A 27,139-nucleotide genomic window follows, 5' to 3' on the forward strand; every position below is an offset into this window, starting at 1 on the left:
AAGGGTCCCCCGAAGCAGGGTCTAGGTCATCTTTCTTCATATGCCCCTGGACCCACTTATTGCCCCCCTGACATAAAAGTGAGCATTTGTGGATGTTTGGTGAAGCAGTTGGTGGTGGTGGTATACAGAAGTAGTGTGGTAGTCAAATGCCCGCATCTCCCTCGGTTTCATCCCATAATCAACTGCTTGCACACGCCATTTTCAAATTCACCACTGCAAACTCTTTTCTGTCACATGCTCACTGAACTTTGGTTTTACAGGGATGCTCCTGTCTAAGGCAGGGCAAAGGATTGAGGGAAGGGCAAAGGATTGAGGGAAGGGCTCTCCAAGCTCTCCTTTTTAGTGTGCCAAGACAGATGAAGGATAATGTAATGGTGGTGCAAAGGGAGGGCTTCTGCTGCCTCAGTTTCCCCACTTCCCCACAGCCAAACCACCACCACAACTAGTGCTTTGAAGTTACTCTCCCCTTCTAGGAGAGGATTATTATTAAAAACAGTTCTATTTAAAACTAGAAATTCCCAGCCCTCTTCTATAGGCTCACCAGTTCATTGCGCCCAACACTGCAGGCAACTCCAGTCAGGCCTTTCTTACTGGCTGGTGAAGGACTTCCCTGAAAGCCCATTTCACACCCCAGGCCCTCTGCCTGGTAGCCAAGTAGAATATCTCTGCAGAGCACAACCCTCCTGCTCCTGTTCCTCCGAGTCTCTCAAGCTGCCATGTCAGATAATCATCTTTTATATCTCCTGCTAGGCCCGGGTGTGAGTCACATGCTCCCATCATGTGAACTCTAGGACTCATTCCCTTCACCTGGAGAGGTGGGCTAAGCCTGGCACAGGTGCAGCTGAGCCCCAACTCCCCTCAAGGGCCAGATATTTTTCGTATCTGCTTTCTAATGCTCCTCTTCAGTTTGTGTTGGCCAGTCAAGATACATGGTTTTTTTTTCAAAAACTCTCATTGACAAATGAAAAGTCTGAATGTCACAAACACACCGAAACTTATTACAAAGAGCGGAGCTGGACTCGATCAATGGCGGCAATCAATTTTAATTTAATATGTTTTTCATCATTTTCAAATGCTGCACTCGATCACATTTTCTGCACAGCAGGTTTGTAATCAAGTTGCAATGTACCTTTAGGAAGGTTTAACCCATCCCATCCACAGCATAAACTCTCCTGAGATGGTTTACGCTGTTCTCTCCCAACCTCATTTTTCAATAAGAAATTCAATTTGCTGCCAGTTAGGTTTCCATCAGAAAGCTGTCTGGTTCCCTGCCAGCTTACCTGCTGGAGACAAGGGCTTCCAGGGTCCATGACTCCTGGGCATCCCGGTCATGTCTGGAGACCCAGGGCTTCCAGGCTCTGCGACTCTAAGACAGCCCCATGATGTCAGGGCTTCCAAGGGCCCTTCTGTGGAACCAGGAGCCTGGAAAACCTTGGGAGCTCTGAGGTACGAGGCTGGGAGCTGGGGGGATTTGGCTCGTGCTTTTCTCTGTGTGATTCTTGAATGGCTCTGGGAGCATTCATGCAATCTAGCTGGGTGTGGGGCTCCACACGGGGTTGTGCTGAGTGATCACAGCGCCTGGAGGGGTTGTTGCTGGTCACTAGGAAAGCATTGTGAGAGACAGCCCAGGCTAGAGAGAGTTAAGGGGGAACAAGAGTCCCACAGTCCCAGGCTGCACCCCAGGGATCCCGTCACAATCGTGATGGTCCCTTCTTCATTCAAAGTCTAAAAAGTCTATGCATTTACCCTTACAATCACATCACCCCTGTGATTTAGGTCATTGCTATTATCTGCATTTTATAGCTGAGGTACAAAGGCAAATCACAGTCTGGATCATAGAGGAAAATTATAAAAGAGTAAATAACTGAACCCAGGTCTCCTGAGTCCTATGCCAACCCCCAAACCACTGACCCACTGTTGGTTAATCAATGTGTCCGTTAAGAGGAGAAATAGGATTACAGTATATTGAAATGTAGATCCGCAACACTATATTCGTGTTTTCTTTACATGTATATAAGGTGAGAAACGTGAAACCAACCAGGACATCAGAAGTGAAAACACAGCACTTCACATACTGCATGACAAACAAAAGCATCTGATTTCAGAAGCAGCAGTGGGAGGAGAAATGAGGAGGTGAAGTGATGCTACTAAATATGAGCTTCTAAGGCCTAGTCTTCACTTACCGGCTGGTCCGGAGGCACGCCATCGATGTTCTGGGATCGATTTATTGCGTCTGGTTAAGACGCGATAAATCGATCCCGGATCGATCCCGGAAGTGCTCACAATCGACGCCGGTACTCCAGCTCGCCAAGAGGAGTACGCGGCGTCGACGGGGGGAGACTTCCGGCCGCGTCTGGACCACAGTAAGTCTGGAGTAAGGTACTTCGAATTCAGCTACGTTATTAACGTAGCTGAATTTGCGTACCTTAGTCCGAAGTCCGGACTAAGTGTAGACCAGCCCTAAGGGTATGTCTACACTATGAAATTAAATCGATTTTATAGAAGTCAATCGATTTTATACAGTCGATTGTGCATGTCCCCATTAAGCGCATTAAGTCGGCGGAGTGCGTCCTCACTAACGTGGCTAGCATCGACTTACGGAGCAGTGCACATTGGGTAGCTATCCCACAGTTCCCGCAGTCTCTGTCACCCATTGGAATTCTGGGTTAAGCTCCCAATGCCTGATGGGGCAGAAACATTGTCGCGGTTGGTTTTGGGTACATGTCATCAGTCGCCCCTCCCTCCGTGATAGCAACGGCTGTCAATCGTTTTGTGCCTTTTTTCCTGGGTTACCCGTGCAGACGCCATACCACGGCAAGCATGGAGCCCACTCAGCTCACCGTCACACACTTTAAAAGCTCACTGGCGCTGTTTGCTGACTAGGTCAGACCTCAGCGCACCCAACATTCCCATTGTTATTGCTGCTTGCTGTGTGCTCCATAATATCTGTGAGAGTAATGGGGAGATGTTTATGGTGGGGTGGGAGGTTGAGGCAAATCACCTGGCATCCAATTTTGAGCAGCCAGACACTAGGGTGATTAGAAATGCACAGAAAGGCGCGCTGCGCATCAGAGAGGCTTTGAAAACCAGTTTCATGACTGGCCAGGCTACGGTGTGACAGTTGTGTGTGTTTCTCCTTGATGCAAACCCGTCCCCTTTGTTGATTTTAATTCCCTGTAAGCCAACCACCCTCCCCCTTCGAAATAAAGTAACTATTGTTTTGAAAACATGCATTCTTTCTTTATAATTAAAAAAAAAACGAGATAATGGACAAGGTAGCCCGGGTGAGGTGAGGGAGGAGGGAAGGACACGGCCACATTGCTTATTGTAGCAACACTAAAAATCAAACTGAATGACAGCCTTCTGTTGCTTGGGCCATCTTCTGGAGTGGAGTGGCTGGGTGCCCAGAGCCTCCCCCCTACATTCTTGGGTGTCTGGGTGAGGAGGCTATGGAACATGGGGAGGAGGGTAGGCAGTTATACAGTGGATGCAGCGGGGGTCTGTGCTCTTGCTGGCCTTCCTCAGCATCGCGTCCTGCCTCTGCTCTTCGCATTCACTTAATTCTTTCCTGGCCTCTGCCACTGAATGCTTCCATGCATTAAGCTGTGCCCTATCAGTGCGGGAGGACTGCATGAGCTCGGAAAACATGTCATCGTGAGTGGGTTTTTTTCGCCTTCTAATCTGAGATAACCTCAGGGACGGAGATGATAGGGGAAACGTAGAAACATTCTAGGCTCTATGATTCTGGGGGGACTGCATGGTCACCTGTGCTGCTGAGTTCGCCACGCTGACCAAACAGGAAATTAAATTCAAAAGTTCCCAGAGCTTTTCCTGTGTACCTGGCTAGTGCATCGGAGTTCAAAGTGCTGTCCAGAGCAGTCACATTGGAGCACTCTGGGATAACTCCCGGAGGCCAGTACCATCGATTTGCGTCCACACTACTCCAAATTCGACCCAGCAAGGTCAATTTTAGTGCTAATTCCCTCGTTGGGGGAGGAGTACAGAAGTTGATTTTAAGAGCCTTTTAAGTCAACGGAATGGAGATGGTTGTGTGGACGCATTCATTTTAAAATCGACCTAACACGGCTAAATTCAACCTAACCCCCATAGAGTAGGCCAGGCCTAAGCAAATATAGGGAGCTAAAAGGAGTATAATAAGAAAATGAAATATTATGAAATTAGAGATGGCACATGATCTCTTGCCACACCAATGACTAACACGGTATCTCTCTCTCTCTCTCTCTCTCTCTCTCTCTCACACACACACACACACACACACACTCACACTTACTTATAATGAAGTCACTGTTCTCAAAGAACACCTTCACTTTAGACTTAATCCAAAGCCTATTAGTTAACGGAAAGACTTCCGTTGATTTCAGTGGGCTTTGGAGCATGCTCTGTAAGTAGAGGTTTGCTATTGGCCAGAATTGAGATCTGTGCATTGCAATGTGCTGTAATCATTCCGAATGTTAACGATGGCCAGATCCTGCCCTTTGGCAGAGGAGACCAGTGTGGGGAGGAATGCAGGATTGGAGCTTAGGACTTGTGTACACATGAAGTGCTAAAGCAGCTACCTACACACCAATGGGAGCAGTTCTCCAGTCAGCATCGGTAGTCCACCTCTCCAAGAGGCAGTAGCTAGGTTGAGGGAAGAATTCTACACACAACCTACCTATGCTGGGATTTAGGTTGGCTTAACTAAGTCACTCAGGGGTGTGGATTTTTCATACCCCTGAGCAACATAACTGGTAACTTTTTAGTGTAGACCAGGCCTTAGAGTTGGAGTACCACTAGAGCACAGATGTTCAAAAAGGATCTCAAACACTAAGTTTATAAATAGAAAGAGGAGCCAGGTTTTTAAATGTGTTTAGGTGCTTGAAGTTGCAGAAAGGCACAGAGTGGGGTTTCTCAAAAGCACCTAACTTTCATGGATTTCAATGGGAGGTAGGCACCAAAGTACCTTTAAGCATCTGAGTCTAGGTACCTATCTGTATCTTTAGGCATCAAAATACATTTAACAAACTGGCTCAAAAACATTAACAAAGTTGAGCTACAACAGTATCATGTGCTTTTCCTCGGTCTTTCTAATTTCATGATTGTTAATTCATTGGTTTTGAGTGAAATAAGAAAAGCAGAATTCTAGATACATTCCCTTAACAACACTTTAGCAAAAGTTTAAGAAATTATTAGGAATCTTCCCTGATTATTCTAAATGTCAACACAAACTGTTAGAGAAAAGGATTAGTTGGTAAATTATTTTACAGGGTGTATATCATATCACCAAATGATGAAATATGAATTAGGCCACATGCATGATCTATTTGAGAGCATTTCATAATTTTACTGGCAACTTCACATCTATTTTTATAAAAGACAATGCTTTAATTAAAAGTAAATGTATGTAAATCACAAGTGAGATTATTTGAATGGTTTAAATTAACCCTCAGGCCCATTAAAAAAAAATGATTGAAGCTCTAGGGTTTGACATCGGTATTTGACAGAAGAAAACTCAGAGCAGAAGCCTCAGTCTCTGGGATTGAAATTTGTCAGCTTTTAAAATTAGCTTATAAAAAAATAGTTTAACTACACCACTGACTCATTAGCTAACAGCAAAGAAATAAATAACACTATAAGAGCTGAGGCTGTACCTGAGGTAAGTTGCTTAAGTGAAATATGTTAGTGGTACAGGGAGAATTAAATGTCACCAGGAAACCACAGAATTCTCACAAAATCATTCATTTCAGATTTGGTCCTCTTTGGTGTGGAATGCGATGATGTATCCAAAAAGGGTCTGGGGTTAATTCAAAAGGGGCACGGCTAGCGCAAACTACTACTAAGTCAAGCTCTTCCATCCTGAAAGTGACTTAAACAGAGTCCCAGGCAAGTGAAAAACTCCTGCAGAATAAGAATAACTGATGTGGAGCAGGTTCCTGAGATGTGCAGCTGATTAGATAGCTAGGATAGATTAGATAGCGGTGTGTATTTTCACCTATTTTACTGCCAAAAGTCCCAATGCATTCTTAATTTCTCAATTATTCCAATAAAAGAAAGAATTAGGACTCTTGCTGAAGATACAATGCTTTGGAAAATTTACACATTTTCCTCAGACCCCAAAATTTCAAGATTTAAGGGGCAGCTCCATGAATATACTCAGAAAAACCCTCTGTGTGTACATAAGATATAATGCCTAGCACTTTTCATCAATGCTTTAAAAAGGGGTCAGTTAGGGTTACCATATTTCGAGCCTCCAAAAGGAGGACACTCCACCGGACCCCGGCCCCACCCTCAGCCCCGCCCACGCCCCAACTCTGCCCCTTCCTCAAAGTCCCCGCCCCAACTCCGCCCCCTCCCCTGCTTCCCGCGAACATTTGATTCGCGGGAAGCCTGAAGCAGGTAAGGGGGGGTGTGGGGGGAGGAGGAGTGGCCCAGGCTGCCCCCCCCGGCGTTTCCAGCCTGGGCCGGCCCCCGGCCGAGCACCCCCTGGCCCCGCCGGCCCCCGGACCCCCGGCCGAGCATCCCCCGGCCCGCTCAGCACCCCCCGGCCCCCGATCCCTGGCCGAGCACCCCCTGGCCCCGCCAGCCCCCGGACCCCCGGCCAAGCATCCCCCGGCCTGCTCAGCACCCCCCAGCCCCGCCGGCCCCCCGGCCCGCTCAGCACCCCCCGGCCCGGACCCAGGCTGAGCACCCCCTGGCCCCCCCGGCCCGCTCAGCACCCCCCGGCCCGGACCCAGGCTGAGCACCCCCTGGCCCCCCCGGCCCGCTCAGCACCCCCCAGCCCCGCCTCCGGACCCCACTTCTCCTACCTGGGCTCCAGCTGAGCTGCTCCTCCCCTCTCAGAATGTAAGAGCCGAGCTGCTGGCTTCGGGCAGCCCTCCCCTGCCTCAGGACCCAGAGCTGGCTGGGCACGTCCCTTCCCCGGCTCCAGCTGAGCTGCTCGGCTCCTCCCCCTCAGACTTACAGAGCTGAGCTGCCCGAGCCAGCGTTACCGGCTTCGGGCAGCCCCCCCCTGCCTCCGGACCTTGCACCGCGGGAGCAGCTCAGCTGGAGCCGTGTAGGAGAAGTGCCTGGCTGGGGGCTCGGGGTCCGGAGGCAGGGGGGGGCTGCCCGAAGCCAGTAGCGCTGCCTCAGGCAGCTTGGCTCTGTAAATCTGAGAGGAGGAGTGGAGCAGAGCCGCAGCGGGAGAGGAAGTGCCGGCCATTTTCCCGGACATGTGTGGCTTTTCGGCAATTCCCCCCGGACGGGGGTTTGATTGCTGAAAAGCCGGACATGTCCGGGAAAACCCGGACGTATGGTAACCCTAGGTCAGTATCATTATCCCCATTTTATAAATGTGGTAATGGAGTCAGAGGGGTAAAGTGACATGCCCAAGGTCACCCAGTAGGCCAGTGGCAGAACTAGGACTAGAACCCAGAACACTGGATTAGGATTCAGGAGACTTCGCTGCTCAACCACACTAAATATGGTGTTTTCTTTTGATTTTCATACTTTAGCATCAGCGCAACAGGTACAATGTTCAGGCCTGATCCAAAGCTCATTTAAGTCAATGGGAGCCTTTCCACTGAGTTCAAGTCAGACCCAAAATACAAGACGGGGACAACGTCACATTTTTTGTTGTAGGCATGCTAGTGATGTGATGGGTATGTCACATCTGTTTTTTGGACCCATGTGACCTTGTCTACGCCATGTTCACACACTCTTCCATCCTTGCATATGAAAATCTAGGATATTAAATAAGCCTGGGTTATCCTTCATGTATGCAAAAAGCATGTGTCACCTCTGCAAACTCTAGGGACTGTATGCTGCTGTCAGTCCCCCACGTCTCCTGCTTCCATTGAGGGGAGCTAGGCCTATGACCCTTAGTAAACATGAGGAGCCAGACTGTGACTTGGACTAGCCATCTGTGCAGGTGTTTCAGAACCCCCCCTACAGGCTATCTGGACCTTGGGACCATGCACTTAGAAGCAGGGATGGCTCCAGGCACCAGCGCAGTAAACGCGTGCCTGGGGCGGCAAGCCGCAGGGGATGGCGTGTCGGTCGCTGTGAGGGCGTCAGTCAGGCAGCCTTCAGCGGCATGCCTGCGGGAGGTCCGCCGGCGGCCGGTCCCACACTTTCGGCGGCAAGTACACCGAAGCCGCGGGACCGGCAGACCACCTGCAGAAACGCGGCTGAATCCGCGTGACCGCGGACCGCCCACAGGCATGCCGCCAAAGCCCACTTTACTGCCGTGCTTGGGGCGGCAAAAAACATAGAATTGCCCCTGCTTAGAAGCAAGTAGAACTACACACTCATTCAACTCCTTCTTTGGAGCAGGTGGGCAGGGAGTGGCCAAAGTCTTGGCCCTATCATTCCTCTATTCTCTGGCCAGTACAGCTGAGCCAGCATAGGTGGGTAGTCATTTACTGCTGGAGAAGGCCAGCATCACTGCTCCCAGGAAAGAAGAGAGAAGTTGAGATGGCATTTTACCTCCTTGACCACAGTTCTTTCCTTGGAGTGCATATGGAGAGGTGCAGCTATGCTGTGAACTGTGGCAAAATTATGATGTAGACGTGGGCCCCAATGGCAAAGTTCAAGTCCTTAATACAGAGTTTGGGGCCATATGGATGGAGAGTTAGGTTCAAGCCCTCCTCCCCTGAATCCCAATCTCTAACAAAGTGCTGTATAGCTACTGCAGTCTAGTGCTCCGTCCCCTTCCTGTTAAAATGAAAAGGTCGAGCACAGCCACTTCCTAGCGCTCTTGTGGATACAGGGCTACCCTGAGCGATTATAATTACTAATCATTGCAGCATTATCTGAGAGTCCCTGATGAGCAGTTATGTAAGCACAAGACAGATTAAATAGTTCATAAATAATGGAAGCAGAAGGCGTCTCATCTAGTAATCAGAACAGTGAAATCTCTGACTACAGACACTTCTGAAGAACACGCTACTCTTCTGGGCATTAGTCCTGGAGCATTGTAAATTAGCCATATAGCTCTTCAAAAGGAGGCAAAAAAAATGTGGGTGCCCCTTGGCCTGAGCAGTTAACCAATATTCACGGCCTTGCTAGGTTATTTCCCTTTGGAGGAGAAATCAATGATGGAGTTGGGTATTGCTTTGTTGTGACCCTGTTTATTTACAAAGAATGTACACAGCAGTCTATTTCCCTGTATGAGTAAGGGTCAACCAGCAGAGGCAGTTTCCTTGCTCACAATTTTCAGCCAGCACTCTGCCCAAAAGTAGCTCTCTCTCTCTCATGGTTTCCTCAGAAAGCCATTCACGCTGCTTATCATGCTCTCTGCTTGTTTTTTTCTGTTTGCTTTTTCATAAAGACACAGCAGCAACCATATCAATTTCCCAGCCTCCATATTTGCAATCAGTCTCCAGGGAAACCCCTCAGACCACATGGCTTAGCTTCTGGCTGGGAGCAGGCAGGTGAGAAGCCTCAAGGGGCAACTGGGCTCCCAGTGGGGGGTTTCACGGAGCTGAGACCCCTTTAACCCACCCACCCACCCCACCACCCCTCTTAAGTCAGTGGAAGCTCTCCTGCTGAGGACGCACACCACTGACAAAAGGAGAAGTGTTTGATATACATCACAGCAGAAGTGGGAGGACATGGTCTACACACTGTAGAACTTTCAGATGTAAAGTTTAGGCTGTGAGGACAAGTGGTGGTGCCAAATCATAGGGATGGGATGGGGTGAGGAAGGTCAAGACTTATAGCAACTGGACTGTATGGTGAATGGGACCACCACATAGGCTGGCTTTCTGGAGATGGGAAGGAGTCTGGCAGTCTGCTGTCCTTGATGCGGGGTGGTGGGGTTGGAGGGGGCTTTTAGTTCATGAGAAAGGCAGCATGGAAAGGACACTAGGCCAAAGTCTCAGCAGACCTGGGTTCTAAGCTCCGCTCTGCTGCTAGCCTGCTGGGTGACCTTGGGCAAGTCATTTTCCCTCAGTGCTTCTGTTTCCCTCCCACTACCGTGTGAAGGGTTCGGTCACAGAGACCCCCTTGGGACTATCACCTAATGTGCTGAGATTATCTCTGCGCTCATTTTCCCTGCCAGCCTGGGACTCCAGAATCCTGCCTTGTTGAGCCAGATACGCTAGCCTGCTGCAACACACACCCAGATCTGGTCCACGCCCCCAAAGCTGCAGCCTTTAACCAAAAACTGCTCAGCAGGTCACCTATTTCCAGCACCCAGGAACCCAGTTCCCAATGGGATCCAAACCCCAAATAAATCTGTTTTACTCTGTATAAAGCTTATAAAGGGTAAACTCATAAATTGTCTACCCTCTATAACACTGATAGGGAGATATGCACAGCTGTTTGCTCCCCCACTTGTTAATCACTTACTCTGGGTTTACTAATAAACAAAAGTGATTTTATTAAGTCTAAAAGGTAGGATTTAAGTGGTTTCAAGTAATAGCAGACAGAACAAAGTAAGTTACCAAGCAAAATAAAACAAAACATGCAAGTCTAAGCCTAATACATTAAGAAACTAATTACAAATACTATCTCACCCTCAGAGATGTTCCAATAAGTTTCTTTCACAGACTAGACTCCTTCCTAGTCTGGGCCCAATCCTTTCCCTGGTACAGTCCTTGTTAGTCCCTGCAGACATCTTAAATGGAAACTAGGGGTTTTCTCATGACTGGAACCCCCTTTGCTCTGTTCTACCCCTTTTTATATCTTTGGCACAAGGCAGGGATCTTTTGTCTCTCTAGGTTCCCACCCCTCCTTCTAAATGGAAAGCACCAGGTTTAAGATGGATTCCAGTATCAGGTGACATGTTCACGTCTTGTGAGACCCCCTCCATTCTTTCAGGGCTGGTCCGCACTTATACAGGAAGGCTTACAGGTAAATAAACCATTTACAACCAATTGTCCTAGTCAATGGGAGCCATCGAGATTCTAAACCACCATTAATGGCCCACACTTTGCATAATTACAATAGGATCTCAGAATTATACTTCATATTTCTAGCTTCAGATACAAGAGTGATACATTTATACAAATAGGATGAATATATTCAGTAGGTTATAACCTTTGTAATGATACCTTACAAGAGACCTTTTGCATAAAGCATATTCCAGTTACATCATATTTACACTTATAAGCATATTTCCATAAAACATTATGGAGGGCAACATCACATACTGTTTATTTAAACCATAGGCTTTTTGGGGTAGGGCCTGCTAAAAATCAGGGGCAGAGCTCCCATTGAATTCTAAGAGAGTGGGATCAGGCCCGAGGCAGAACCTTATTTCTATTGGAGGGGTGGGGGGAAGCCAAAATAAATGTACTCTTAGCTAGTAATAAGATGTAACCTTTTAGTGTCTGTCCAGTTCTATACAGCCTGCAAGTCATTTGGGAAGTGGAAATTATGGAACTAGTGGGCCAGGTCCTTAAGTGTGCCAGAGCTACACTATATGCACCAGAGGAGGTTAGGGTAGGGTGGGATCGGGGGGGAAGAGAGGCTTCTGCCACTTTTAAACCCCTCACTGCTGTGGACCACTAGGGAATGGTTCAGCCCCTGAGCCAAGTTAGAGCAGCCTTGAGGCTGCTATCTTGAGCAATTACTATCTTGAGTAGTTTTGTATCATCGGCGAATTTTGCCACCTCACTGTTTACCCATTTTTCCAGATCATCTATGAATATGTTCAACAGCACTGGTCCCAGTGCACACCCTTTGGGGGAAACCACTATTACCACTCTCCACTGGGAAAACGGATAGGAAAAAACTATCTTTTGACCACTTACTGATCAATGAGAGGACCTTTCCTCTTATCCCATGACAGCTTACTTTGCTTAAGAGCCTTATGTGAGGGACCTTATCAAAGGTTTTCTGAAAGTCCTGTACACTATGTCCTTTGGATTCCCCTTGATCACATGCTTATTAACATCCGCAAAGAATTCTAATAGACTGGGGGAGACATGGTTTCCCTTTACAAAAGCTATGTTGACTCTTCCCCACCACAGCATATTTATCTGTGTGTCTGATCATTCTGTTGATCATTATCATTTCAACCAATTTGCCTGGCACCGACGTTAGGCTTATGGGCCTGTAATTATCAAGATCTCCTCTGGAGCCTGCAGGATAGAGGGTCTGGCCCAGTACCTTTATAGTAAACATCCATTTGACACTCAACCTCACAAAAATTAAAATGCAAACAAGGACGGGTAAAAATCCTCCAAGCAAAGCCCCAAAAGGGAAAGATGGGAAGCAAAGAATACGAGGAGCCAGCGCAGATCTCTCAGGATAACCTTCAGAACTTGTGTCCTGCTAAAGGACACAATAGGGGTGCAGCCAGGCAGATGAGAATATATACACTGTAGGACCATAGCGCCAGAACTTGAATAAGCACATAGGGAGTTCAAGGAAATATCACGATTAGCAGGATATTAACTAGGATATCTGTAAACAGGTATCATCATCATGACTTGGTGTCAATAATAATTGAGTTTGATGTTATAATTGTACCCCCAGAGAAAGATTCAAGTTGGTGGGAAATATTTTCTAGTGATACTACAGAAGGTAATTAACAATTTATATCCTTTCCAATAATTTGCAAAGGAAAGGAAGGCGAGTTGCAGGATAATAAATGGTAAGGTGATAGCGTGTCGGATGGTAGCGTAAACTTCCTTGCCAAAGGAAAAATAACAGCACTATTAAAGATGTGGAGAACAGAGTATTACAAAGTAATTAATAAATCAAATTATTACAGCAGTTATAGGAGGGTTTTATTTTTAAATGTATTTATTTATCTATTAGGGTCTCACTCATGAGTCCTGGGTGCCATGCCTGTGGAAGTGAAAATGTTGATGGAAGGAGTCCTCTTACACACACTGGATGGCAGGAATGCAGCTGCCACTGGATTGCTATTCCGCTGCCCACACAGGTGGGTGGAGCCATGGCTCCACTCCCACAGCACAATGTGCCAGGCAGTGCAAAGGGGGAAGTAATCTCCTAGGAAAAAGAGGAAGCGGAGATCAGCCTGAAACTCAGGCCTTGTGTACATGAGGAATTTGACTGCTACCTATTCTGGAACAGCTCCCCAGGTGGACATGCTTATTTCAGAATTGGAGTGTCCACACAGCGAACTAATCCAGAATAGTTATAGCACTTTAAATTCACACCCTATGGCCTGGTCTACACTGGGGGGGGGGGGGGGGAGTGATCGATCTAAGATACGCAAAACTTCAGCTACGAGAATAGCGTAGCTGAAGTCGACGTATCTTAGATAGACTTACCTCCCACCCTCACGGCGCGGGATCGACAGCTGCGGCTCCCCCCGTCAACTCCGCTTCCGCCTCTTGCCCTGGTGGAGTTCCAGAGTTGACAGGGAGCGTGTTCAAGGATCGATTTATCGCGTCTAGACGAGACGCGATAAATCGATCCCCGATAGATTGATCGCTACCCGTTGATCCGGTGGGTAGTGTGGACGAACCCTATCTTATTCTGGAATTACTTTCCCATATAGACAAGCTCTGTGTCACAATCTGATTCCTGCATTTCTCCTGGGATAACGCAGCTGTGGGCACATCCCCTTACCTAGACCAGATGGTAAGGTTACAATTCAACTCACTTTCTATCTCAGGGCCGAATAGTTAGAATCAGAATGAATGCACACAGGTGCGTTCAATGCAAAATCAGCTAGTGAGAAATTGAAAGATTCAGGACCTTTGGGAATACACAAATGAGAAGGAGCTAGATGAAACGTGACAGATTGGATTTTCACTGAAGAAAATTAGAAAAATACTATTTCAAAAACAGATTTCAACATTTCTTCAGGATGAAAGTCAAATAGATAATTAGTGGGTCATCAGGACTATTAGCAGGAAGATGCATGTCACCAAGCAAAGCATTTCAAGGTGACAGCCAGAAAATAAAGGAAAAATATCATCAGTTTTCCTGGTGGATGATAGAGACAGACAACTATGCTATGAAAGCGAAAACTTGAAATAAATTAAACTGAAAGCAGACTAGAAAAAGAATTATAGATATAAAAGAGATTGTGTGGTTGTGTGTATAGACACCCATGCCACTGGTACTCCAGTGAGTTGCAATTTAGGTTGTCTTTTAACCAGTGTAAAGCAAGCACATACTGGTCGTAATTAATCATGAATTTATAGCACTTTACACCCACTCTTCACAGCTGTCAACGCACCAGGCTGTAGAGGGCAAGGTCCATGCCCGCACACTATATATTTAAATGAATTTATTGCTCATGAAAGGTTCAAAATAAAGTTACACGGAAATCTCAACTATGGAAAGGATACCATAAGTGGATCAAAACTTATCCCTGGGGTAACTCCACTCACATCAGTGGGGTAATGCCGGGATAATTCTGGTTCATTCTTTCAGTACCATTTAGTATCACTGACTTAAGAGTTCACAATACTGATATTATTTTATCGTGGGACTCACATTATTTGCTGTTTTTCTTAAAGTCCCAACTTCTGGAGTCATGTGAATACCTGAGAATCTCAGCTTTCATTCAAAAATAAAAAATGTCTAGCTCTCATATTTGCAAAGAAAACCTGGAAATAGTGACCCATGTGCATCCTAAGGGTGCAGATAGCAGCAGGCAAACAAAAGAGCCCAGTGTTTATTTATTTTTATAGATACACCAGACAATTTTAAAGCCAATTTTGAGATTTTTGGAGACTGACTCGTGAGTTTTGAAGACTCATATTGTCAAATGGAGCGTTCTTTTACAAGAAAAAAGGGTAGGAAGAAATAAGGATTCCACTTCTGTGGGCTTTCCCCCTCTGTCTAGTTGCTTTTTTTCCCTTCTACCTCCACTCTAATCAACTAGCCACTGGTGTTCTCTATGACCTGTAAGGGAGGGTAGTATGGAGCAAGCCACCACAGTGTGCACAAAACCGCAGGATGCGTCTCTGTTAGATGGTTAATTCGACTGTGTTAAAACCCCTTACTGAGATATATGTAAAAACTCTTTCAAGGGGAAGAAGAATGCAGCGGTAAGATGCAGACTGTAGACATGCCTTCTTCCAGTTGCCCTCATTATCAGAACGTGGAGGGCTTGCAATTATACTTGAGGGCAATATCATTGCCTACAACACTCAAAACTTAAAGGAGCTGTTGCCAAATCTTTGGTGAAATGGTGAGCAACGATTAAAGTTGGTGTGCCCCTGGGAGCTGGGCACAGTATAGCAAACCCTCTGTAACCTACAGCTCAGCCCTCCAGCCAGGTCACTTAGACCCTCACCCTCTCTTCCAGGGTGAAGAAAGAAAGGCCAAACAAAAGCCTGAATTCCAATGATGCTATATCAGGCCTTCAGTCTCTGTCCGGGTACAGCCGTCCTTGCCCCTTTACTCCCACAATTTACATCTCCCCTCCTGCAGGGGATAATGGTAGGGGAACATTCTCCTCTGGCTTCAAGCCCGGGGCCATTGTGATAGGCAGCTAGGGTCTGCTCCTTACAATCCCTCCTTGGGTTCTGGGGCTGCTTCCATGGGTGAAAGTAACTTAAAGGACTTACCGGTATGCCAGAGTCCTGAGCAGGAAGTGGCCTCAACCGGAAGAGGCGTGGCCTCAACCGGAAGAGGCGGGGCCTTTCAAGATTTAAAGGCCCTGAGGCTCCATCTGTGGCTGGAAGCCCCAGGGCCTTTAAATCACTCCGGAGCTACCAGCTGCAGAGGCGACTGGGAGCCCCAGGGCTCAGGGGCGAATTAAAGGGCCTGGGGCTCTGGCCGCTGCAGAGCTCCAGGCCCTTTAAATCACCGCAGGAGCCCTGCCGCCGCTACTTGGGCTACTCGGGCTCGGGCTGGGGTAGCAGCGGCAGGGCTCCGGAGGCGATTTAAAGGGCCAGGTGCTCCTGCCACTGCCAGGAGCCCCGGGCTCTTTAAAGTGCCGCCAGAGCTCCGGCAGCAGGGCTCGGGCTGCGCTTTAAAGGGCCTGGGGCTCCCCGCAGGGAACGGAGCTACGGCACGGCGTACCGTGTCCAGTCCGGCATGGCGTACCGGCTCTTGCTGATACAGCGGACCAGACCGTACCAGCTTACTTTCACCTCTGGCTGTTTCCTACCTTTGCCTGTTTGTACATTGGTCACAAAGCCACATTCTCCTGTCCTCTCTCTCTGTAATGTCATCTCACCACGGAGCTTTCTCCCAGTTTATTATTGAGGGTATGTCTACACTGCAAAATAAGACCCACAGTACTGAATCACAGAGCCCTGGTCAACTGACTTGTGCTTGTGCCATGAGGCTACAAAATAATGTTGACATCTGGGCTCGGGCGGGAGCCCCAGTTCTGAGACCTGACCCACCCCCACTCACTAGGTTTCAGAGCCCAGGCTCCAGCCCAAGCACCTACATTGGTATTTTTAACCCCACAGTGTGAGACCCATGTGCCCAAGCCAGTTGACACAGGCTCTGACACTCACGGCTGCGGGTCTTCTTCCCCCTCCAGTATAGACATACCCTTATGCAGTCTCTCAGGGCAGTTCCTACCCTCTCCAGCAGCCACCCTCCCTGCCTGAGTTCTAGCCTTTAGCAGCTGGAGAGGTAGCTGCCCCATCTGTTAACCCCTTTCTAGCTCCCCTAGGGTGGGGTGTATGCACCCCATTGCAGTAGCAAAACGTAAATTAAGCCATCCCACCCTGTCTTTTCCCACAGACACCAACAGCTAGGGACAGACTTTTATTCCTTGGAGCTTCTGCTATGAGGTTTACACAAGTGAAATCTCGCCGAGTTAATAACAAAATTAGCCATCTTTCTCTGAAAAATGTAAAGTTCTTTCCAGAGACTATTCAAAGCAACATGCTAAATTACTTAGGCTCCTAAGTCATTTTGAAAATTTTACCAAGTTTGCTTACTGATCACATTACTAATGAAATTAGAGCTGCATGACATTTTTCAGATGAAGCATTTTTCTTTATTAAAAAATGCAGGTTCAGTCTCGCAAATTGGTGTTGAATGCACCAAATTATTTCCAAACAAACAAATACGTTTTTAAAAATAGTCTGTTTCAAACTGAAATTTCAACTCTTTGGTTGTTTTGAAATGCCCTTCAAATTTATTTTAAAATAGTTTTACGAAGTTAAAAAAATTGCTCAAAAACCAAAACATTTCATTTTGGTTTTGGTTGACTAAAAAGCATTGATTGAGTGACTGAAAGCTTTTCTTTCTGACTTATCACATTTTTGAAATTTTTGGCAAATTGTACATTTTAGTTCAACCTGAATTATTTGTTTTTATTTTTCAGAATTGTCAATTAACAAAAAAAATCCATTATTTGTACAGCTCTAAGTGAAATCCAAGTGCTAAAAGCAAGATAAGGACATCACAAAATGTACACTGCACACATAACATATCCCATACAAAGCAATGCATATTTTGTCATAACATCCTTAACTCCAACCTATGAGTTGTCTCTATTTTTGTTTTTAAAGTATGGATTTCTTTAATATAGTTCTGACCAAATCCTGCTTCCACTGATTTCAATGGGAAGTTTGTGCCTTGGATTTCAGTGGGAGTGAGACTGGTCAGTATCCCACATTTCAGCATATTGCTCTGTTGGTTTGTAAAAACTTGAAGTTTGTCTACACAGAGAAATTGACCAGCATAATTATTGTGGAATAGCTCCCCACATGGAAACGTTGATTCTGCAATAGCTATTCTAATCAATTTATCTATGTAGAGAAGACCAAATTTTTCTATAGCTGATAGCGAACAGAACTCTTCTTTTAATTGCATTGATAGGTGTGAAAGGGGAAGTAATCTGTGCTAAGTATAAGGCTAGTGTAAAAAGAACAGGAGTACTTGTGGCACCTTAGAGACTAACAAATTTATCAGAGCATAAGCTTTTGTGGGCTACAGCCCACTTCTTTGGATGCATATAGAATGGAACATATATTGAGGAGATATATATACACATACAGAGAGCATGAACAGGTGGGAGTTGTCTTACCAACTCTGAGAGGCCAATTAAGTAAGTGAAAAAAAACTTTTGAAGTGATAATCAAGATAGCCCAATACAGACTGTTTGATAAGAAGATTATTTGTCCCTCTGCAACAAGGGGGAAACCAGAGATCAGATATGCTCCTGGACAGCATAAATATGCACTGCTCCTTCCTCAGGGGATTGTCACAAAGCCATCATAGCAGCCTAAGGGCTTGGACATGATATTATTATAAAGGTGACTTCATCCCTCATCACAAGCAAAATGCAAATGTATTTTGGGGGGGAAAATCCTTATGCTTTCATTTTCTGCCTCTGAGCTCAACTGTACAAACCACATGTCTTCTGGTGTCAGCTTATTGCAGCTAAACAAAGCTGGACAAATAAACAATTATTTAGATCATTTATTTGAAAATTGCTGTCAAACTCATTGAATAAACCAATATTATTAACTGGGACTAACTTTCAGCTAGATATCACTCACTTTGTTTTCATCTAATGCCAATCTAAAGGCAAATTATTAAAAGCTGATTTCTTTCAATGCTAGAAAGATCAGTGATTTAATATTAACTGTAAAAACAGCCATTCAATGATGATTGTCATTAAAGCTTTGCAAATGCCCGTGCAATAATTAACCATTGCTAACTACAGGGAATAGAGCAGTAATGTTATCTACTTGCAAAGGCAAATGTTTTAACAGTGATTACTGTACTCTGGGATCAGAAAAAAAACAACACTGAGAAGGTCAATGATAAATGCTGTAGCACAGGGGTCGGCAACCTTTCAGAAGTGGTGTGCCGAGTCTTCATTTATTCACTCTAATTTAAGGTTTCGCGTGCCAGTAATACATTTTAATGTTTGTAGAAGCTCTCTTTCTATAAGTCTATTATATATAACTAAACTATTGTTGTATGTAAAGTAAATAAGGTTTTTAAAATGCTTAAGAAGCTTCATTTAAAATTAAATTAAAATGCAGAGCCCTCCGGACCGGTGGCCAGGACCCGGGCAGTGTGAGTGCCACTGAAAATCAGCTCGCGTACCACCTTTGGCATGCGTGCCATAGGTTGCCTATCCCTGCTGTAGCACAAACAAAACAGTCCAGAGGCTAACCGAGGAAGCAGACTTGGAGTTGGTGCAGTAATTATGTGCAATGATGGCATCACTTCATGGGATTAATTGAGACACTCTAACAGCTTCTCCCTTGCTAACATGGCCACCCACAAAATGAATGGCTTGTCTTCTTTTCCTGTTTCTCTGGGAGAAGTGAACTACCACCAGCCATAGTTCTGTGTATATTAATGCCTACATCTTTGAGCTGGGTACACGCCTCAGTTGCTGTGAACTCCCTTTGAAACACAGGAATAAAATTATATGTTATGTAAATAGAAGGGGGAGAGAGAGAGAGAGAGAGAGAGAGAGAGAGAGAGACATTTTCCCATCTCTTCAATAGGTAGTTCAAATATGGTAAAACCAAAATGGAAGTATTTAGCAGAGTCTCTTTCAGGAAGAAAAGAAGTTCAAGCACCTTAGACCCAGTCTACACTGAAAATGTTTACCAGCAGAGCTATCTAGCAGGGGTGTGGAAAACCACACCCCCAGGCAACACAGCTGACACTCCCCCCCTCCCCCCCGCAGTGTAGACACAGCTATGCGGACAAGAAAGAGCTTCTGTCAATGTCGTTAATGTCGTTCAGGGAGGTGTATTCCTACACACTGGCAAAACTATTCCTCCTGCATGCTGCATCTCTACTTAGTGGGCTATTGTGGCGTAGGCTCAGTAATATAGACTCAGGCCAGGTCTATACTTCCAAATTAAGTCAACCTAACTTACACTGGCATACAGCCACAGCAGTAATGACATCACGTGTGCGTGTCTACACACGTTCATTGTGTCGATGGTGCGCTGCCTTACCAGGAGTCTTACATTGATTGTACTGTCAGTGCGGAGCATTGTGGGAAGGCTTCTGAAAACGAGTAACAGTTGAAATAGGCAACGCAATGTCTATACTGACACTGTCAACCTAACTACATCAACCTTGACTCTACGCCACTCATGGAGGTGGAGTTATTAAGTCAGCGTAGCAGGACAATTACGTCGGCGGGAGCGAAATTTAAGTGTAGACATTTCCATAGTTTGGTTGACGTAAGCCGCCTTGTGTCAACCTAACCCTGTAGTGTAGACCAGGTGATAGACATAGGCTTGATGGCTGAGATTTTCAAAGGAGTTTAAAGAAGTTAGTGCTTGGCACCCAACTTTCTTAGAACTTGTCTACACACACAAAAGTTATAGAGAATCAACTATACTGGGATAGAGCACGACAATCCCCCTAGTGTAGACACAATTATATAAGTATAAAAGGTGCTTATACCAGTATAGCTATTCCCATTCTGAGAACTGCCTCCTTAAATGGACTGGAGCTTTAGAAAAGGCCTACTACTTATGTTTCAGTTCACCTGCAGCCTGCTGCAAAGGAGAACGTACACTTTGTGCTCTTTAACTGAGCTCACTTTTATGTGAGTGTTTGCTTTTTCTCTACATGCAAAAGACCATTGGAACTAAAACTGCACGTTGGCAGCTTGAGTATGGAAAAGCACAACCTGTGAAAAAGAATATGTATTAGTCAGGAATTTAATTGTGAGAGACTGGTCCCGGAAAAAGAAAAACAGAAGCGATTTTTCCCCCCTTCTCATTCCACAAAGTACAAGCTACTATATTCTTAATTAGAATTACTCAATGAGCTTCACATTAGCATTCTAGCACTACTTATCCCAAGTTTAGTTGCCTGCATGCTGGCCTTAGTTCATCTCAATTTTTAGGAGACCACCTGTAAACATATCCAGCCCCAATGCAAAATGTTTTGTTTCAGTATCATTCCCCCCTGCCCTCTTTTTTAATTGTTTTCTGACTTTCAGGCATCATCCCGTGCTGGGGAGTTAGGCTTCCAACCTGCATTCTGGCTAAGTAATTCCCATCATCAGCAATGCATGGCTGTTGCTTCTGGACTGGCTGTTGTGACTAATCTGTATTCTTGTGCTCTCATCACCCTTCAGTATTCATTCTTCTGCTGCCCGCTAGCTCATGTAGAGGGTCCCCAGCTTGCGTCCTAATGATAGCTTTTTTGCTTCAACTCTTGCTGTTTCCAACACGGATTCATTTTCAGTGTAATTTACCTTCCCTGCTCTTTTACTTGCCACAGTTACACATTAACTCATGTGTGCCTTTAGACATTCTTACAGCGCCTACGTTTCCAGCTCAGCCTGTATGTTCCTCTAATCTGACTTTCAGTCCTTTCTGATCTAGATCCCCTTCTTCCTGTTTTAATCCAATCAGATTTCTCCCCATTAATAGCCTCTTCAGTTGCCAGTTCCAGTGAAAAGTATAGTTATCTCCTTTTCTATTAAATTGATCTCAATACCAGTAACATATTTCTCCAATTTTGTTCCCTTTCTTTTTGTATAAAGGAAGAGTTCCAAGTGCTAAGTGATATTTGGTTCCGTCCTTAAAGGTTATCAATGCCACAGGTCACAATGATGATTTTAGCAAGTGTGGGATGTGAGCTGTTGACTTGCAGAACTTTTAAAACACGTTCACACATTCACTCAGGGCATACCAGGAGCCCCTGTGCTCCTTTTGGATTTGACATAAGTTTCCAATCTGGAGCTTAGAGCTGGTGAAAATATGGGGGAAATCTTTCATTAAATCTTCCTTTTTCTTCTTCTTCAAAATTTCAGTGAAATTGTCAATTGAGTTTTACATTTTTTAAAAAAACTAGATTAGATCTATATCTATATATAGGGCTAAATATCAGATTTTGGGAGAGCAAATATTTGAAATGGCTAAACTCCTATTCATAGAGTTTAAGGCCAAAAAATCATCTAATCTGATCTCCTGAATACCACAGGCTAGACTATTTCTGTACCTTATAAAGCACATTTTTGGGAGGGTTACTGAAATATATTTTGCGAACTTTGGAAAGACAGAGAATTATCCATTTAAAAAAAAAATCAGTGTAACTGAAGCAATTTTGAAATTTCAAAATGAAACTGGCTTTTCATTTTCCAACCAGCTACTATGAAAACTAAGAAGGAAATGAAAGTATAAACTCTCTCTGCACATCCACATTTTCATCTGAGTTTTAGCTTTTATTCTTAATTGTTACTTAGATATTAGGCAGTAAATATTCAGACATATTGAGAAAAGGGTTTAGATTAAGTTCTCTTATTTTCAGCTATCTACCTCTCTTTCCCCTCCACACATATTATGGAGTAACTTTCACGCACATGAGGGGGAGGGATAACTCAGTGGTTTGAGTATTGGCCTGCTAAACCCAGGGGTGTGAGTTCAATCCTTGAGGGGGCCACTTAGGGATCTGGGGCAAAAATCAGTACTTGGTCCTGCAAGTGAAAGCAGGGGGCTGGACTCGATGTCCTTTCAGGGTCCCTTCCAGTTCTAGGAGATAGGATATCTCCATATACCCTGTTTCCCCGAAAATAAGACAGTGTCTTATATTAATTTTTGCTCCCAAAGATGCGCTAGGTCTTCTTTTCAGGGGATGTCTTATTTTTCAGAAATGAAAAATGCCTTATTATCGGTGGATGCCTTATTATCGGGGAGGTCTTATTATCGGGGGGATGCCTTATATTACAACGAGAGGCAAAACTGTAAGTAGGCCTTATTTTCGGAGGATGTCTTATTTTCGGGGAAATAGGGTATATATATATATATATATATATATATATACACACACACACACACACGCACAATAATGCAGAGACTCCTTTAAGAACTATCAGACGGCAATCCTGCTACTACTGGGCATTAATCTAATGTTGCATCTCAGTATAACAAGCTTGTTACAATTTCTTGGCTCAGTGTGACATCCTCTTCATGAGTAACCCAGTGGCCTACAACATCAAGAACGAGATGTCACATTAGAGCACCTGTCAATGCAAATCTGATTAGAAAAATAGAAATGCTGGTGCGCAGTATCTTGCCCTACCTATAAAGTATCCTGACTTGAGAGGCTTTTAATGCCAGCAGTTTTGCACCACCTCAATTATTTAATGAATCCCTAATACAAATGCCGGAATGCCAAGCTTCTGGTCTGTTAGAACATCCTCATTGTTTTTAGCACTTGTGAACTTTTTATTTTAATTCAGATTACTCCTGCCTGTAATAGCAGCCAGTGAAGTAAGTGGATATTGACCTGGCCCTAGGGTGACCAGATGTCCTGATTTTATAGGGACAGTCCTGATTTTTGGGTCTTTTTCTTATATAGGCTCCTATTACTCCCCCACCCCCGTCCTGATTTTTCACATTTGCTGTCTGTTCACCCTACCTGGCCCTTTAAGAGTAGAGGTGGCCAGAAGACTCCATTCCAGAAAACCAAAACGAATCAAAGCCCAGGATATGGCCTTATAGAGGAAGCAGTCCTGGGGAACTAATAGTTGCAGGCCGGGGCAGGGCCGGCTCCAGCATTTCTGCCGCCCCAAGCAAAAAAAAAAAAAAAAAAAAAAAAAAGCCGCGATCAGCGGTGGTAGTTCAGTGGCAGGTCCTTCGCTCCTAGAGGGAGTGAGGGACCTGCCGCCCCCGAATTGCCGCAGGTGCCGCCCCTCTCCCTTGGCCACCCCAAGCACCTGCTTGTTAAGCTGGTGCCTGGAGCCGGCCCTGGGCGGGGGAAGAACACACAAGACACTTCCCCTTTAAGGGCCCAGGGCTGGCTTTAGGCTGATTCCCCCAAATTGGGCCCTGCGCCTAAGAGGGCCCCGTGCCCTACAGAAGAGTGCTTAACTTAGGTGCCTTTTTAATTTTTTTACTCACCCGGTGGCAGTCCGGGTCTTCCGCGGCACGGCAGCTCCTTCACTCGCTCCTGGTCTTCGGTGGCATTTTGACGGCAGGTCCTTCAGTGCCACAGAAGACCTGGAGCAAGTGAAGGACCCGCCGCCGAAGTGCCACCGAAGACCTGGACCGCCGCCGGGTATTCGAATCGGGCCCTGCACTTCCTAAAGCCGGCCCTGTAAGGGCCTGCAACCAGGAGCTCTGTAGGAGTGGGTTAGGATTAGCCAATGAAGAGGAGCTCTCTGAAGGAAGGCATTATATAGATTGCCTTCTCCCTCAGAGCAGGGGTGATGGTGGTAGGGGAAGGAAGCTAGAGCCAGGGGGCAAGGAGTGGTGACCCTGTGAAGAACAGGTCCTAGCAGGAGAAGACCTCTGTGTGGGTGGCACATGAGCCAGAGATAAGTGTGAACTCTTGGGGTGCATTGCTGAACTTTATTTTTGAGACTTTAAGGGCTATGTGGGACTGTCTGTGATCATTAAATTAGCCCCAAGTGAATGGCACTTCTGTTCATAAGAGAGAAGGCATAGCGCTCCTAAGAGGCCCTAAAGAGGAAACACAAAAGGGGAGCGATGCTGGGGGGCATCTGGCCATGAGGGGGTGCTCAGTACATAGCAGCATCATTACACAGGTTTTATAACCTTTTGTAATCCTGGCCATCTCATGGACTAGGGCCAGCACATGAAGATCACTCCTGTGGGTCACATCTTAGGTTTGCAAATGTAATAATCCATGAAAAACAGAACTCACCAGTGATAAGTAGCAGCACACAGCACTCAAACACGGGTATAAAAACACTCAAGAAGGGGGAACGTTAATGGCTTAAATAAAAAACAAGTAAGAAATTTTAGCCCGTACAGGAACAAAAACAAAAATTTGATCTTAAAAGCATGAATGCAATTTTTTCCCCCATGAACCTCTGCACTCGCTAGTTGTGCTAAATCTGGAAGTAGCAAAATACCAGCCCAACTGGATACAGAAAATGCCTGAAATCCCACAAGAGCCTATGCTCATGATGTGAGCTCACATCAGTCCTGGTAGGAACGACAATGAAAAGGTGGGTTTTACTGCTTGCTTTGAAGTTAGACAGTTTTTAGCTCAATCTTATCTCCTACAGGAGCTCATTCCTCATCTTGACCCACATCACTTTATTTTAATTCAAATTCTCTCACACATTTTCTTTTTCCAAACCAGTGTCCTACTTCCTTTCTTCAGCTGTCTCAGCCCCATCAGTCAGTACAAGGAAGAACAGAGTGTACTATGGGCATCCTTCACAGACGCTTCTTCCTGCAAGACTAGTGCAAATTTTAGTCAGTCTAAAAAAATGTGTAGTTCCATCTATCACTTCCTGGGAATGTTTGCAAAAAAAGGTTAATTGGTAGCACATTGCAGCACAAAAAGTAATTTTCTTTTAAGTGCATCACAGTACACAATTCTAAAACAATTCAAATGAAAATGTAAACTGTCTGGAATGCATGGAATAATGTTATCTATTTTGACATGTCACCTAGCACATTTTCCTCTTTCTTTATATTAAGTAAAATTAGAATTTTCTCTCCACAAAGGCGTTTGTGGGAGGCTCCCATCAGCTGTTTATGTACCTGCTGCGTTAGAATTTGTTCAGATGCTGACAGGGATTATAAATGGCATGGCTCTGTTCTATCACTTCATGTGATCCATGAAGTGGATAAATCTTTTGTGTTAGAGAACTGGCTGACCATTTTCTGACAGAACATTCTGCCATTGTGACATGCCGGGGTACAGTCCAGATTAGTGGGGGGTTGTGTCACCCCTGCCCTGCAACTTTAGGTGCCTTACAATGCCTTGCTGTAGTAGCTCCCACCTGGGATACTCACAATCAGCCTTCCAGCATTCAAATTCCATACCATATTTGTAGTTATGTGTACTTCTGCAATGGGGTACTTGGTACTTATATTGAAGTCATTTTAATCAGCACTTACAGAAAACACTGTCATTAAGAAACTGCTCCCTTTGGTTCTCCTGGTGTTTGGAGAAGCAGAACTTTGTACATTCCTTGTAAAATGAAGAAGGTTGCATCAAAGAAAATACCAGATTCCATCATCATTCTACTCCCAACTGGAATATCCCCAGGGGGGCAAACCTTGACTAGCCACTTGGGTTGAAAAGGGACCATTACTATATGTATATAAAATGTATTTCATAGCTGTAGTTCAGCACAAGAAAAATCTTAATCTCCACTTACGTTTGACTTTTTTTGTCCTTCATGCAGTATCCCAATGCAATTCCTTCCAAGCTTGATTTTGTTTGATCTACTAATCAAGACGCCAATGCCATATGCCACTGATCGTGTTTAGTGAACTCTTGACAAATTAATTCCTTCTTTTGGACACTGGAATTGATTTTCTTCCTCCTGGCATGAGAAGAAAGATTCATCACCTGAGAATGCTACAGAAGTTAGCAGCAAAGTCAATCGCATGGGATGTGGAGGGTATGCCGAGGTAAGTTGCCTTTTAAACAAAGACCGACTGGTTATTGGCAAAGTATTTCTACATATCATGAATAGGGTGGACAGACTTCAAGACTTGCTGCACTCCAGTAAAACTACCAAAAGAATAACTATGCTTTTATATTGGCCCATCCCATTCGGTAGCTTGATGTTCATATCTGGTTGAGCGGCTGGTATTTGGGAGATTCTATAAGCAGAGAACTATGTAGCCAATGCGCCCATCCTCCTGCATAGTTTCGAATATTAACTGGGAAGAAACAAATATATGCACAGAATGTTGAAAAGAGGGAACAGAGTCTTTTGTTTCCTTTGCTACATTTTACATTACGTCTGGTTGGAAAAAGCCACATTCCAGGTGGCAGACTTCTCATGACAACACAGTTCTTCCGCCTGCTAGGGAAAGGTAACCTTAATTATCTATAGGATCAAATCAAGGTGAAGTTGTTTGCATATTTACACTCTATGTACTTTACATAAGGTTTATACACTAGATAACCTATGTGAGAGTCACAGAATAAGGATGAGCAGAATGAGCGCCATGAATAATGTACACTCATATTCAGGATAATTCAATCATTTAAGCTGAAATCACTAACTGCAATTTCTTGCTGGCGAGTTGAGTCTCTCTCTGTCCCCCTCCTGCAGTGCCAAACAGCAATCAGAAGTAGACCAGCTAACTGGGTCATATCCCTTAAAATAGTTTGAGCGCCCTGTAGTGGAGATTATCTTCCCTTTGCAGAAGTGATGAGAACACTGCCCAAGCAGCTATTTGGACTTCAACTGTGCCAGTGTGAATTCTCAATATTCTAAAGGTTATGGAGAACACAAGAAACACCAGCCAGAATCTGAGAGGTACAAATGCCCACACCAGCCTCCCGTAGACCATGTGATCTCAACTCTGCAGCATCC

This window comes from Malaclemys terrapin, chromosome 6, assembly GCF_027887155.1.
Source record: "Malaclemys terrapin pileata isolate rMalTer1 chromosome 6, rMalTer1.hap1, whole genome shotgun sequence".
NCBI lineage: Eukaryota > Metazoa > Chordata > Testudines > Emydidae > Malaclemys > Malaclemys terrapin.